This window comes from Mustela erminea, chromosome 16, assembly GCF_009829155.1.
Source record: "Mustela erminea isolate mMusErm1 chromosome 16, mMusErm1.Pri, whole genome shotgun sequence".
In the NCBI taxonomy this organism is placed as follows: domain Eukaryota; kingdom Metazoa; phylum Chordata; class Mammalia; order Carnivora; family Mustelidae; genus Mustela; species Mustela erminea.
This window is the reverse complement of record NC_045629.1, coordinates 1196345-1212448: the sequence shown is the minus strand read 5'-3', so window position 1 is coordinate 1212448 and position 16104 is coordinate 1196345. Positions and strand designations below refer to the sequence as shown.

Here is a 16104-nt window from a genome sequence, read left to right as displayed (position 1 = left end):
GCATCCCAAAATTCAAAAATTTTTTTAAAAGTAGGGAGATTATAGGGGTGCCTGGGTGGCTCAGTGGGTTAAGCCTCTGCCTTTGGCTCAGGTCATGATCTCAGGGTCCTGGGATCAAGCCCCACATCGGGCTCTCTGCTCAGCGGGGAGCCTGCTTCCCCCTCTCTCTCTCTGTCTACCTCTCTGCCTACTTGTGATCTTTCTCTCTGTTAAATATATAAAATCTTAAAAAAAACAAAAAAAGTAGGGAGATTATAGATCTGAGGGGCAAGATGGCAGAGAAGTAGAAGACCCTATTTCAACTGGTCCCCTAAAGTAAGCTAAGTATCCACCAGAACACTCTGAACACCCACGAAATCAGCCCGAGATGTAAGATTATACACTTCTGGATCTCTACGAAGGCAAAAGACATCAGTGGAGAGGGAGCCACCCGAAGAGACCCCCTGGAAAGTAATACACCAATACGAAAGTGTCCTGTGACTGGGGACCAGGATTAACTGGGAGTCTAGTTAAAAGCACTCAAAAAGAGCAAAAGACCTTAAGGGCAACTGGTGGAATCAGGTGATCATGGGCACGGGCCTAACCCACGGTCCCAGGACAGTCACCACAAGAGACCACCCATGCCAGAGAGAGTTCAGCAGGGCCCCCCAGTCCATGGTCCCTGAGCCCGCAACTTTCAGCTGCTTGCACCACCACAGGGGCTGTTATACATCCACCTGCGCCTGAGAGAACACAGTGCAAACTCCAGTTGGGGTTCTTCTGCCCACAGCCTTCTGCAACCTCTGAGGCAATGGAGTCTGAGCACACCCAGCATGAGCCTTGACTCCAGACAGTAGTTCCAGCAAAGGCACCCACGGACCAGTATCACTTGCAGTTTTAGTTGCACAGGGGTGCAGAGACAAGCAGGGGCCTTGGGTGACTACTGGAATGGTGGCTGGGGGTGCATAATGCCTGTGGGAGGTTGTGGTTTTCAGTGGAGATTGCAAAGGGAGTCTGTGTGTTCTGGACCACCCAGAGGGCAACAGTCTGAGGCTTCTCTCTGAGGCAGAGGTCTGGGAGCAGACAAATTCTTTGCTCTGACCCTCTGAAAAGACACAAAAAACCCACCAAAGAACAAAAACCCCCAGAAAACAAAAGCCTGAAAATCCAGTTTCCACAGAGCCCAGCCCGTTGAGACTCAACCCAAGCAAGATGATGGAAAACAACACGGGAGACCCCCCACCCCAGAAGACAAGCCAAAAGAACAAGAGGACAACCACCACAAGGTCCCCATAAAACTGTAAAACCCCAACATGAGGGAGAAAACAATATATTAAGCTCCCAATATTTGTCTCCAAACCTGTATATTTCACATATAAAACTTTTTTTTAACTCGTTCTCACAATTCTTGTTTTTTTTTTTTATTTTTTTAACCTACTTAACATTACAACTAGAGGTTTAATACAATATTTCCATAATAGCTTTTTAACTTGAACTTTTTTTTTTAAGATTTTATTTATTTACTTGACAAACAAACATCCCAAGCAGGCAGAGAGGCAAGCAGAGGAGTGGGGGGAAGCAGGAACCCCACCAAGCAGAAAGCCCAATACGGAGCTCAATCCCAGGACCCTGAGACCATGACCTGAGTGAAGGCAGAGCCTTAACCCACTGAGCAATCCATGTGCCTCTAACTTGAACTTTTTTCATACATATAACTGTATTTCTTTTTGTCTTTTTTTTAATATACATACAGATATAAGCTTCAAAATAATCCTTTTTCCTATTCGATGCTACCCATATATATAAACCAGTTTCAATCTCCCTTTATCTCTGGAAAGTTGAGTCCTTTAACAAGGATAACAAGAAACACCCAGGAAAAACAAAATAACCTTCCTCGCCCACCCACATCGAGATTTATAACCACACTCCCATTTTATTCCCCTGTCAGTGTTTCTGTGTATTTGACTCTGTTCTGGGTTATATTAATCTTATTCTTGAAGTTCATTTTGGTTGGGATTTTCTTTTTTTTCTCGTCCTTTACTTCGTTGGTCTTGTTTGTTCTTGTTTATGTACCTTATAGATCTTACTTTGGGGGCTCTTTCTGGCTGTGTGTTGTTTTTTTTTTTCTCTCTCTCTCTCTCTTTTTTACTGGTGGGGACTTCCGATTACTCCAAAACTTTCCAGGGTGTACCCTGCCTCGATTGTAGCTGATATATTCAGCTATACATTCCCTCAACAACGTCTCACCAAAATGACGAGGAGGAGGAACACCCAACAGAGGAAAAAATCAGAGACTGTGCCCTCCCCATTAGAACTATTGGATATGGACATAAACAGTATGTTGGAAAGGGAATTCAAGATAATAATTATCCAGGCAATGGCTAGGTTGGAGAAGACCATTAGTGACAACACAGAATCTCTAAGGGTGGAAGTAAGAGCCGATATGGCAGAAGTTAAAATGCTATCAATGAGATCCAATCTAATCTAAATACTCTAACAGCTGGGTTAACTGAGGCAGAAGACAGAATCAGTGATCTAAAAGACAAGCTGATAGAAAAGAAAGATCAGGAGCCCTGAAACAAACAGCTTAGAAGCCATGAAAACAGAATTAGGGAAATAAATGATGCCATGAAACATTGCAACGTCAGAATTATTGGGATCCCTGAGGGAGTGGAGAAAGAAAGAAGAATAGAAGATACAGCTGAATAAATTCTGGATGAAAATTTCCCCAATCTGGGGAATGGAACAAGTTTCGTGACCTAGAAGCAGAAAGGATACCCCGCCAAGATCAATGATCTAGAAAGAAATCCAGACACTTAACTGTGAAATTCACGTATCATAATTTCAGACAGGAGGTCTTAAGGACAGCTAGGGGGAAGAGATCCCTTACATACAGAGGAAGGACCAACAGAATAACGTCAGATCTTCCAAAGAAATCTGACAAGCCAGAAAGGGCTGGCAAGACATTCAGGGCACTAAGTGAGAAGAACATGCAGCCAAGAATACCTTATCCAGCAAGGCTGACATTCAAAATGGATGGAGAGATAAAGAGCTTCCAAGACCCGCAAAATTTAAAAAGGTATGTGACCACACAGCTGGCACTACAAGAAATGTTAAGGGGTGTTCTATAAAAGTGCCATAAAACAAATTTACAGAGACAATCATAGAAACAAGGATTACACAGACAACATGATATCAATAAAAACTTATATTTCAATAATTACTCTCAACATGAACGGCCTAAATGCTCCCATAAAACAGCATTGGGTGGCAGACTAGTTAAAATGACAGGACCCGGCCATATGCTGTCTATAACAGACACATTTGGAACCTAAAGATATATCCAGACTGAAAGTGGAGGGATGGAGAACCATCTTTCATGCCAATGGGCCTCAAAAGAAAGCTGCGATAGCAATTCTCATATCAGATAAATTAGATTTTAAGCTTAAGACTGTAGTCAGAGATACAGAAGGATACTATATCATTCTTAAAGTGTCTATCCACCAAGAGTATCTAACAATTGTAAATATTTATGCCCCCAATATGGGAGCAGACAACTATATAAGCCAACCATTAATCAAAATAAAGAGTCATGGGGTGCCTGGGTGGCTCAGTGGGTTAAAGCCTCTGCCCAGGGTCCTGGGATCAAGCCCTGCATCAGGGAGCCTGCTTCCTCCTCTCTCTCTGCCTGCTTCTCTGCCTACTTGTGATCTTTGTCTGTCAAATAAATAAATAAAACCTTATAAACAAAATAGTCATATTGATATGAATACATTAATTGTAGGAGATCTTAACATAGCACTCTCAGTAACATATCATCCAAGCAGAAAGTCAATAAAGAAACAAAAACACTGAATGACATATTGAACCAGATGAACCTCTTAGATATATAAAGAACATTCTACCCTAAAAAAACAGAATACTCATTCTTCTTGAGCTCACTTTCCCCAGAACAGACCGTATATACTGGGTCACAAAGCAGGAATCAACAGATACCGAAAGACTGAGATTATTCCCCGCATATTCTCAGACCACAATGCTTTGAAACTGAACCACAAGAACTGAATCACAAGAAAAAGTTTGGAAGGAATTCAAACACTTGGAAGCTAAAGACCACCCTGCTCAAGAATGTTTGGATCAACCAGGAAATCAAAGAACAACTTAAAACAATTCATATAAGCCAAGGAGAATGAAGACACATCAGTCCAAAACCTATAGGATACAGCAAAGGTGGTCCTAAGGGGGAAATTCATAGTCATCCAAGCCTCCCTCAAAAAAAACTGAAAAACCCCAAATACATCAGCTCTCTTTAAACCCTAAAGAACTGAGAATCAAAAAACAAATTAAGCCAACCCCACACACAAGAAGGGAAATAATCAAGATCAAAGCAGAGATCAATGAGATAGAACCTAAAGAAACAGCAGAACATATCAAAAAAAAAAACTAGAAGCAGATTCTTTCAAAGAATCAATGAGATCAATAAACCACTGGCCAAGCTAATCCAAAAGAAAAGAGACAGGACCCAAATTACTAAAATTATGAATGAAAAGGGAGCAATCACGATTAACACCAAGGAAATAGAAAAAAATCATCAGAAATTACTATCAACAGTTATATGCCAATAAGTTAAGCAATCTAGATGAAATGGATGCATTCCCAGAAATCTATAAACTTCCAAAACTGAATCAGGAAGAAACTGACAACCTGAACAGACCAATTGAAGCAGTGATCAAAAACCTCCCAAAAAAACAAGAGTCAGGACCTGACGGATTCTCTGGAGAATTCTACCTAACATTCAAAAAGGAAATAATACCTACTCTCCTGAAGCTGTTTCAAAAAATAGAGAAGGAAAACTTCCAGACTCTTTCTATGAAGCCAGCATTCCCCTGATCCCGAAACCAGGCAAAGACCCCACATGAAAAAGGAGAATTTCAGACCAATATCCCTGATGAATATGGATGCCAAGATTCTCACCAAGATCCTAGCTAATAGGATCCAAAGTACATTAAAAAGATTACCCACCATGACCAGGTAGTTGTTTTCCCTGAGATGCAAGGGTGGTTCGACATCCACAAATCAATCAACGTGATAGAACAAATCAATAAAAGAACCACATGGTCCTCTCAATGCAGAAAAAAAGCAGGTGACAAAATACAGCATCCATTCCTGATTAAAACAATTCAAAGTATAAGGACAGAGGGAACATTCCTCAACTTCATAGAATCTATGAAAAACCCACAGAAGTTATCATTTTTAATGACGAAAAACTGACAGCCTTCCCACTGATAACAGGAACATGACAAGGATGCCTACTCTCGCCACTGTTGTTCAACATAGTACTAGAAGTCCTAGCAACAGCAATCAGAAAACAAAAGAAATAAAAGGTATTCAAATTGGCAAAGAAGAAGTCAAACTCTCTCTCTTCACAGATGACATACTTTATATGAAAAATCCAAAAAACTCCACTCCCAAACTACTAGAACTCACAGAGCAATTCAGTAATGTGGCAGGATACAGTATCAGTATACAGAAATTGGCTGCTTTCTTATACACTAACAATGAAAATAAAGAAAGGGAAATGAGAGAATCGATTCCATTTACTATACCTACCTGGGAATAAACTTAACCAAAGAGTTTAAAGGATGTGTACTCTAGGAACTACAGAATACTCATGAAAGAAAGTGAAGACACAAAAAGATGGAAAAGCATTCCATGCTCATGGATCAAAGAATAAACATTGTTAAAATTCCTTTACTGTGCAGAGCAATCTATACTTTCAATGCCATCCTGATCATAATTTCTATCAGCATTACGCAAAGAGCTGGAACAAACAATCCTAAAATTTTTATGGAACCAGAAGGGACCACAAATTGCTAAGGAAATGCTGAAAAAGAAAAACAAAACTGGAAGCACCACATTGCCTGATTTCAAGCTTTACTACAAAGCTGTGATCACCAAGACAGCATGGTACTGGCACAAAAACAGACACACAGAACAATGGAACCAAGTAGAGAGTCCAGATATGTACCTTCCACTCTATGGTCAAATAATCTTCAACAAAGCAAGAATAAAATATCTAGTGGAAAACAGTCCCTTCAGTAAATGGTGCTGGGAGAAGAGGACAGCTGTGTGTAGAAGAATGAAAGTCAACCATTCTCTTACACCATACACCAAGATAAACTTGAAATGGATAAAGACCTCAACGTGATGCAGGAATCTATCAAAATGCTAGAGGAGAAATAGACCGTAACCTCTTCGACATCAGCCACAGAAACTTCTTCCAAGATATGTCTCCAAAGGCAAAGGAAACAAAAGCAAAAAAGAACTTTTAGGACTTCATCAAGATCAAAAACTTGTGCTCAGTCAAGAAAGCAGTCAACAAAGAAAGAGGCAACCCACAAAATGGGAGAGGATATTCGCAAATGACACTACAAAGGGCCGATACCCAAGATCTATAAAGTACTCCTCAAACTCAACACACAATACAGATAATCGCATCCAAAAATGGGCAGAAGACATGAACAGACAATTCTCCAAAGAAGACATATAAATGACTAAAAGACACAGGAAAAAATGTTCATCATCATTACCCATCAGGGAGATTCAAATCAAAACCACATTGAGATACCACCTTACACCAGTTAGAAGGGCCAAAATTAGCAAGACAGGAAACAACATGTGTTGGAGGGGATGTGGAGAAACCCTGTTGGTGGGAATGCAAGTTGGTGCAGCCACTTTGGAGAACAGTGTGGAGATTCCTCAAGAAATTAAAATAGAGCTTCCCTATGACCCTGCCATTGCACCACTAGATATTTACCCCAAAGATACAGATGTAGTGAAAAGAAGGGTATCTGTACCCCAATGTTTATAGCAGCAACGGTCACGGTCGCCAAACTGAGGAAAGAACCAAGATGCCCTTCAACGGACGAATGGATAAAGAAGATATGGTCCATATATACAATGAAATATTATGCCTCCATAAGAAAGGATGATTACCCAAATTTTGTAGCAACATGGATATGACTGAAGAAGATTATGCTGAGTGAAATAAGTCAAGCAGAGAGCCAACTGTCATATAGTTTCACTTACTTGTGAAGCATAAGGAATAACACAGAGAACATAGGAAGATGGAGAGGAGAAGTGAGTTGGGGGAAATCAGAGGGGGACGTGAACCATGAGAGACTGTAGACTCTGAGAAACAAACTGAGGCTTTTATAGGGGATGGGAGTGGGCGGGTTACATGAGCCTGATGGTGGGTATTAAGTAGGACATGTAGAGCATGGAACACTGGGTCTGGTGCATAAAAAATGAATCTTGGAACACACACAAAAAAGGTAAAATAAAATTTTAATAAAATAAAAAAGCAGGGAGATTACAGAATGTATACAACTTAAAATACGTATTTTCTAAAAATCACTCACTGTTGTAATTTGTCATATAAACAAATACCATAAAGAATTTCTGTAATTTGGGGCACCTGGGTGGCTCAGTGGGTTAAGCCTCTGCCTTAGGCTCAGGTCATGATCTCAGGGTCTTGAGATCAAGCCCCACATCAGGCTCTCTGCTCAGCAGGGAGCCTGCTTCCCCCTCTCTCTGCTTGCCTCTCTGCCTGTTTGTGATTTCTCTCTCTCAATCAAATAAATTAATAAAATATATATTAAAAAAAAGAATTTCTGTAATCTGTCATGAGAAAAAGTACTGTAAAGAAAGCATTAAAATTGAAGTCCAAGAATTTCTGGTTTATGGTGCTTAAAATCATATATTAGTAAAAAGATTTATAAAACTTTTCTGCTAATACTCCGTAATTTTTCAGTAATTTAAGACAAATATTTGATTTTAACATTATTATCTTCCTTAATGGAACAAATAACATCACGAAAACATAACACAGAAGGACACACATAAGGCAGGAAAGTAACAGGTGACCCTATTTTGTCATCCATTCACTACTGTATTAATTCACACCTACATTCAAAAATCATTTGAGTACTACTAGATTCAATTACTACGTAGACTAGGAAGTTGAGACAAGGAGGACTAAAACCCTGCTTTCAAGAACTTTATAGTCTATGAGAGAAAGAGAGACAGCATAATACAATGTGAAAAACTGTCTGGGAGCATTTAGAAAGGACAACTTATCCCAAAAGGGGGACAAGGAAAGTCTCCTAAAGGAAGAACTCTCCAGATTCACCATAAAGATGAACAGTGGGTGAAAATACGTAAGATGTCAGCAGAAAAAAACTGTAAAACATAAACAAAAAAACATCAAAAACCTGGAAAAAAAAAAAAAAGCAATGTGCTACATGACAAACTTATTCCAAAGATTAAGTTCTCAAATTACTCTAAAGACTTCCAATTTAAGCTGAAATTCTAACAGCCTTGCCCTTGGAACCTGACAAAACAGTTCTAACATTCTTCTAGCAAATCTGAAAGGCAAGACTCTGGAGAAAATTTTTAAAGAAAAAGAAACAGAGGAAATAGTTTTTCCTAGATATTAAGATTTCCTCATCAAACAAAGAATGTGAATGTGACAAAGGTAATCTGAAACTAACCGCGGAGGTGGCCCCCAAACAGATACATGCTAAGAAAAAAAACATCAAATAAAGCCTAAATCCAGCAAGAGAAGATTGAAACAGAAATCAATGATATAGAAATTTAAAAAAAAAAAAAAACAGTAAAACAAATTAACAAAACTAGAAGGTATTTCTTTGAAAAAATTAACAAGATTGATAAACCCCAGCCAGACCTACCAAAATGAGAAAGTACCCCTGAAACAAATAATGTATTATATGTTAATAATAAAATTTTTAAAAAATAAACAAAAATAAAGAAAACGGACCCAAATCAGTAAAATCATAAATGAAAGAAAGATCACAACCAACACCAAAGAAATAAAATTGTAAAAACATCATGAGCAACTATATGCCAACAAATTAGGTAATATGGAAGAAATGGATACATCCCTAGAAACATATAAACTAACAAAACTGAAACAGGAAGGAAAAAAAAACCTGAACAGACACATAACCAGCAAAGAAATTGAAGCAATAATCCAAAATCTCCCAACAAACCAGAGTCCAGTCCAGATCGCTTCCCAGGGAATTCTACCAAGCATTTAAAGAAGACCTAATACCTATTCTTCCAAAACTGTCCAAATAAATTGAAATGTGAGGAAAACTTACAAACTCATTGTATGAAGTCATCACTACCTTGATCCTAAAACCAGACAAAGACACCCCCCCCAAAAAGGAGAATTACAGACCAATACCCTGATAAACATGGGATGTAAAAATTCTCACCAAGATACTAGTGAATAGGGGGCACCTGGGTGGCTCAGTGTGTTAAACCTCTGCCTTTTGGGCTGCCTGGGTGGCTCAGTGGGTTAAGCCTCTGCCTTCAGCTTAGGTCATGATCTCGGGTCCTGGGATCGAGTCCCACATCGGGCTCTCTGCTAGGAAGGGAGCCTACTTCCTCCTCCCTCTCTCTCGCTTGCTCTCTCTCTCTCTCAAAAAAACAAAAACAAAAACCCTCTGCCTTTGGCTCAGGTCATGATCTTAGGGTCCTAGAATTGAGCCCTGATGGGGTTCTCTGCTCAGCAGGGTACCTGCTTCCTCCTCTCTCTCCCTCTGCCTACTTGTGATCTCTGTAAATAAATAAAAAATATCTTTAAAAATTAAAAAAAAAAAAAGAAGAATCACTTAAAAAAAAAAAAAGATACTAGTAAATAGGATCCAACAGTATACCAAAAGGATTATTCACCACCACCACCAGGAGCAGGATTTATTCCAGGGCCGCAGGGGTGGTTCAACATCTGCAAATCAATGTGATACACTACATTTTAAGAGAAAAGATAATATATAATCCTCTCAATGGATGCAGAAAAAGCTTTTGACAAAATATAGCATCTTTTTTTTTAAGATTTTATTTATCTTTTTGTCAGACAGAGAGCTGGCACAAGCAGGGGGAGGGGCAGGCAGAGGGCAAAGCAGGCATCTTGCTGAGCAAGGAGCCTGATGTGGGACTGGATCCGAGGAACCTGGCATCATGATCTGAGCCGAAGGCAACCACTTAACCAACTGAGCCACCCAGGAGTCGCTACAGCATCCTTTCTTGATACCAAAAAAAAAAAAAAAAAAAAAAAAAAAAAAAACCCAAAAACAAAAAGCCAAAAAACAAAAAACAAAAAAAAAACACTCCATAATGTAGGAATAGAGGGAACATACCTAAACATCACAAAGGCCATACAAAAGATCCACAGAGACTATCATACTCAATAGGGAAAAACTGAGAGTTTTCCCCCTAAGGTCAGGAATATGACACAGAACATCGACTCTCATCACTGTTGTTCAAAACAGTACTAGAAGTCCTAGCCTCAGCAATCAGTCAACAAAAAAAATAAAAGGCATCCAAATCAGCAAAAAGGAAGTCAAACTTTCACTCTTCATAGATACTCTACATAAAAAACCCAAAAAACTCCACCAAGAAATTGCTAGACTGAAACAGGAGTTCATCAAAGTCACAGGATATAAAATCAACATAAGAAGTCAGTTGCATTTCTATGCACTAGCAAAGAAGCAGCAGAAAGAGAAATCAACAAATCAATCCTGTTTACAACTGCACTAAGAAGGAACTGATACCTAGGAATAAACCTAACCAAAGAGGTACCCTAAGAACTACACACACTTACGAAAGAAACTGAGGAAGACAAAAAGAAATCCAAAAACATTTGTGCTCATGGACTGAAAGAACAAACAATGTTTAAAAAGTCTATTCTACCCAAAGCAATCTACATATTCAATGAAATCTCTAACAAAATACCATCAGCATTTTTCAGACTGGAACATAATCAATCCTAAAATGTGTACGGAACCAGAAAAGTCATCAAATAGACAAAGAACTGCTGAAAATCAAAGATGATGGTAAAACAATTCACAGACTTCAAACTGTATTACAAAACTGTAATCATCAAAACAGTATGGAACTCACACACAAAAAAACACAAACACACTGCTCAATGGAACAGAATAAAGAACCCAGAAATGGACACCTTAATTCTATCGTCAACTACCCTTGAACAAAGCAGAAATGACTATCCAATGGAAAATTAAAAGTCTCTTTAACAAATGGTGGGAAAACTGGACAGACACATGCAGAAGAATGAGATTTGACCACGTTCTTTCTTTTTTTTTTTTAATTTTTAAAGATTTTATTTTTTATTTCACAGACAGAAATCTCAAGTAGGCAGAGAGGCAGGCACAGAGAGAGGGGGAGGCAGGCTCCCTGCCGAGCAGAGAGAGCCTGATGCGGGGCTCAATCCCAGGACCCTGGGATCATGACCCAAGCCGAAAGCAGAGGCTTTAACCCACTGAGCCACCCAGGCGCCCCTTGACCACTTTCTTAAACCATACACAAAAATAAACTCAAATACTATGAAAAACCTAAATGTGAGACAGGCATCCACCCAAGTCCTAGAAGAGAACAACAGGCAGAAACCTCTGTGACCTTGGCCACAGCAACGTATTGCTAGACACAACTTCAAAGGCAAAAGAAACAAAAGCAAAAATGAACTATCAAGACTTGATGAAGATAAAAAACTTTTGCACAGCAAAGGGAGCAGTTGACAAAACTAAAAGGCATCCTATGGAATGGAAGAAGTATTTGCAAATGCCATCAGATAAAGGGCTAGTATCCAAAATCTATAAAAAACTTATCAAACTCAGCACCCAAAGAACAAATAATCCAATCAAGACATGGACAGAAGACACCAGACATTTCCAAAGAAGACACACAAATGGCCAACATGAAAAGATGTTCAACATCACTCATCATTAGGGAAATACAAACCAAAACCACAATTAACTGTCACCTCACACCTGTCAGAATGGCTAAAATGAACAACTCATGAAACAACAAATGTTGGCAAGGATGCAAAGAAAGTGGAACCCTCTTATACTGTTGGTGGGAATGCGAGCTGATGCACCCACTGGAGAACAGCATGGAGGCTCCTCAAAAATTTAAAAATGGAACATCCTTAAGACCCAACAGTTTAATTACTAGGTATTCATCTATCTAAAGGATACAAACACAGTGATTCAAAGGGGCACATGCACCCTACTGTGTATAGCAGGAATGCCCACAAAAGCCAAACTATGGAAAGGGCCCAGATATCCATTAACAGATGAATGCATAAAGAAAATGTGGTGTGTATATACATATTCAATGGGATAATAGCCATCAAAAAGAATGGAATTGTGCAATTTGTAATGACTAAAAGGAACCAGAGGCTATTATGCTAAGTGGAATCAATCAGAGAAAGACAATTAATTGTATGATTTCATGTATGGTATTTAAGAAACAAAACAGGAATATCAAGGAAGGGAAGGAAAAATAAAACAAAAATAGTCAAGCAAACCATAAGAGACGCTTAACTATAGGGAACAAACTGAGGTTTGCCAGAGTGGAAAGAGTGGAGGAATGGGGTTACCAAGTAATGGGCATTAAGGAGGGCACTTGAAGTAATGAGGACTGGATGTTTCATGCAACTGATGAATTTTAAATTCTACCCCTAAAACTAATAATACAGTATATGTTAACTAAATTGAGTTTAAGTAAAAAATATTAAATAAATAAATAAAACACATTAGTGGGAAATTTGGCAGAACACGAATAGGCCTATATCTTAGAAGTTCTGTATCAATGCTCATTCCCTGATCTTGAAAATTACATTGTTGTAACGTAAGAGGATGCCTGGTTTTCAGTAAACACAAAGCAACGTATTTATGAGTGAAGAGGTCTATGCCTGTCACTTATTTTCAAACAGTTGAGGAAAAAAATTGTGTCTGTGGGAAGAGAAGAGAGGAAAGAGAGCGCATAAAAACATTAAAATATTAACATTTGATGAATCTGGGTGAAGGTACATGGGAATTGTTTGTACTGTTTCTGTAACATATCTGTAAATCTGAAATTAAGCCAAAAGAAAAAACTAGAAAACAATGTACTTTCCAGTTAATGGTGTTAGGATATTTTATCTATATGGAAAAATTAAACCCCTATCTCACAGATACATAAAAATCAATTCTAAGCAAATAAATGCTAACTATGAAGAGCAAAATATTAACTTTAAGAAAACATAAGGTATCTTTATGACCTTGAGATATAAGAAAGGATTTTTTTTTTTAAGATTTTATTTATTTATTTATTTGACAGAGAGCAATGTCACAAGTAGGCAGAGAGAGAGGCAGGCAGAGAGGTGAGGAAGCAGGCTCCCCGCTAAGCAGAGAGCCCACTACGGCCTCCATCCCAGGACCTCGAGATCATGACCTGAGCAGAAGGTGGAGGTTTAACTCATTGAGCCACCCAGGCAACTAAGAAAGGATTTCTTAAAACAAAACAAAGAAAGCAAAACCAAAGGACTGATAAACCTGACCAAAAAAAAAAAAAAAGACAAGAAAAAAATGTCCAGAGAAAGACAAAAGATGAGCCACAGACTGAAAGACGATTCAAGTAACCGGTAAAATGTTAGCATCTAAAATTCAGAGACAAGAAAAAAACAATTAAAAATAGAAACTCCACAGAACAGTACTAGATTTGAGGAAGATATAGAGAAGAGCTCATATACTGTTGACATGAGAATAAACTAGTACAACTAAATTGGTGGCCAAACTGGTAATATTTAGAAAGATCAAAGCATAGGACTGAAAAAACTCATGTGAGTGCTCAGAGGAAGACAGGAATAAGAATGCTCACTAAGCAATACCCCTAACAGTAAAAATTTAGAAACAGGGGTGCCTGGGTGGCTCTGTGTGTTAAGCCTCTGCCTTCAGCTCAGGTCATGATCCCAGCATCCCGGGATTGAGCCCCACATTGGGCTCTCTGCTCAACAGGGAGCCTGCTTCCCCCCTCCCCCCTGCTTACCTCTCTGCCTACTTGTGATTTCTCTGTCAAATAAATAAATAAAATTGCTTAAAAAAAAAAAACAGAACAAAACTCAGAAAAAACAAGAAGATACAATCAACACCACAAGACTGTTGCAATTAGAATAAAAAAATTAGAGCTCCAAGTACCAATCCATGCCAAAATTTTTTAAGCACACTATTTAATGAGTAGTTCCAGTTTTGCCAGTTGAAAAGTTCTGGAGATTGCTGCAAACATGAATATACTTAACCTTACTCAACTGTATAGTTAAGATGATAATTGTTACATTGTATACATTTTGCCACAATTAAAAAGAAACCCCTCAAAAGCCATATATAAACGGATCTTTATACTGTTCCTGAGTACATATATATGGTAGCAAAAGTATAAGTATAAAGACATTTGTGCAATACACTCCAAAATTAGGATAGCAGTAATCTCTGGACAAAGAAGAAGAGGCCTAGGTACTGACAAATTTTTTTTGGAAGGGTACTGACAAATTTTATTTCTTCGATCAACCTGAAGCAATAATAATTTACTAGAATTTGAGAGAGCTGTGAGTGGATATATGTGTATTCACACATTTTTCTGCTGTTTAAAATTTTTCTTTTTAAAAGGAGGAACATCAAACACAAACAAATGAAAAATAAAAAAGAAAATAATAAAGTAGAAAGAGAGAATGGTAGGCAATGTTTGGGGAAGTAGTTGAGAATGAATGAGCAAAGAGCCAGATATGACCTGGAAGGCAGGGTTCAACACATAAAGGACAGGTACACTTGCAAACTCAGACTTTACCTGCAGCAAGAGGTGTAGGCAAGTGCAAGGCTGGGAAATAAGCATGAACACCATAGATAAAAAGAGGAGGAAAACAGCAACACTGATGATGAAAGACCGAGAAATCTGAAGTGCCTCAACTAGAAAAACTGGGTTCATTTTATTATAATTCTGTAATTTTGTTTACTTCCAATTAACCAAAATCAAAAATTGACTACAAGCTAGGAACTATGTGAGGCCAATGGGATCTAGCACTGACAGCCACAGTCCCAGATCTCTTGCAGCTTACAGTTTAACAGCAAGACACAGAAATCAGATTATGAGAAGTTCTTTAAGAAAGAACACCACAAAATTTTCATTAACATTTTGCTCTACCAGGATCTAGCCAAACGACTCTGAGCAAAGGGTGTTTTCTTTTACACTTTGCATTATTTCGGTGTGAAACGTGGAACTAAACTACATCAGTGATGTACAAATTTTGTCCATCCCAACAAATCTCTGAGCAACACGTAAAAGCTTACTACAGGAAGAATTCACCAAACAGGGGAGAAAGAAGAGGCAATATGAAGAAGAAATCTTCTTGCCTTTTCTCTGCCCTCATCTCCATTCTCTGGTTCAGAATCCTTGCTGACCCACATTATTTCCAAATTTGGGATTCTTTTTTTTTTTTTTAAGAGTTTTTTTTTTTTTTTGTTTACTCATTTGAGAGAGATACAGAGACAAAGCACAAGCAGAGGGAGAAGCAGAGAGAGAAGAAGAAACAGACTCCCTGCTGAGCGGGGAGCCAGACATGGGGCTTGATCCCAGGACCTGGGGATCATGACCTGAGCCACCCAGGTGCCCCAAATCTGGGATTCTTAAACTCCATGAAACCAAGCTATCGAGACTAATTTTAAAACAAAACAACCTACCTGTATGATTCCTGAAACACCTTTAAATCAAAGATCAAATGCAGTTTCAGTGTTATGCAATTTATATCGTTTTGCTTACTAAAAATTCATGTTTATCTATTAACTTTGCAATCAAAATAGTTGAGAATCACTGTAAACATTAAAGGCAGCCAGAAATTCTTTGCTATTCGCCCCACTGAGAGGTATAGTCTAATTTTCCTCCCCATTTAACCTGCCTTTATTTCATCTAGAGCACTGTTTCAGAATATCAGACATAATTCTATCCCAAGTTAAAAAAAAAAAGCAAAAAAGAAGTACTAAATATAAGGTATAAAATTTTCAACTTGATTTCAATACCTTTACATTTTAAAGCCTCCTAATATCAATAACCAGTTCCTTGAACAAAAAGTAAATGGCCACACACATTTGTAACTATATATATATATATATATATAAAATAAATGGGTAACACATATTTCACAAATGTGAAATACAAATGATAAAACAAGAAAATAAACCAAACAAAAAAATTTTTTTAAAAAGGCAA

The 16104-nt window shown here is 38.2% G+C and overlaps 1 protein-coding gene across 2 annotated transcripts in view; it reads right to left on the bottom strand.

Moving 5' to 3' along the window:
- The window catches only part of UBE2V2 (ubiquitin conjugating enzyme E2 V2), a 59949-nt gene that overhangs the window by 22480 nt on the left and 21365 nt on the right, over nt 1-16104 (bottom strand). The window lies entirely within an intron of this gene.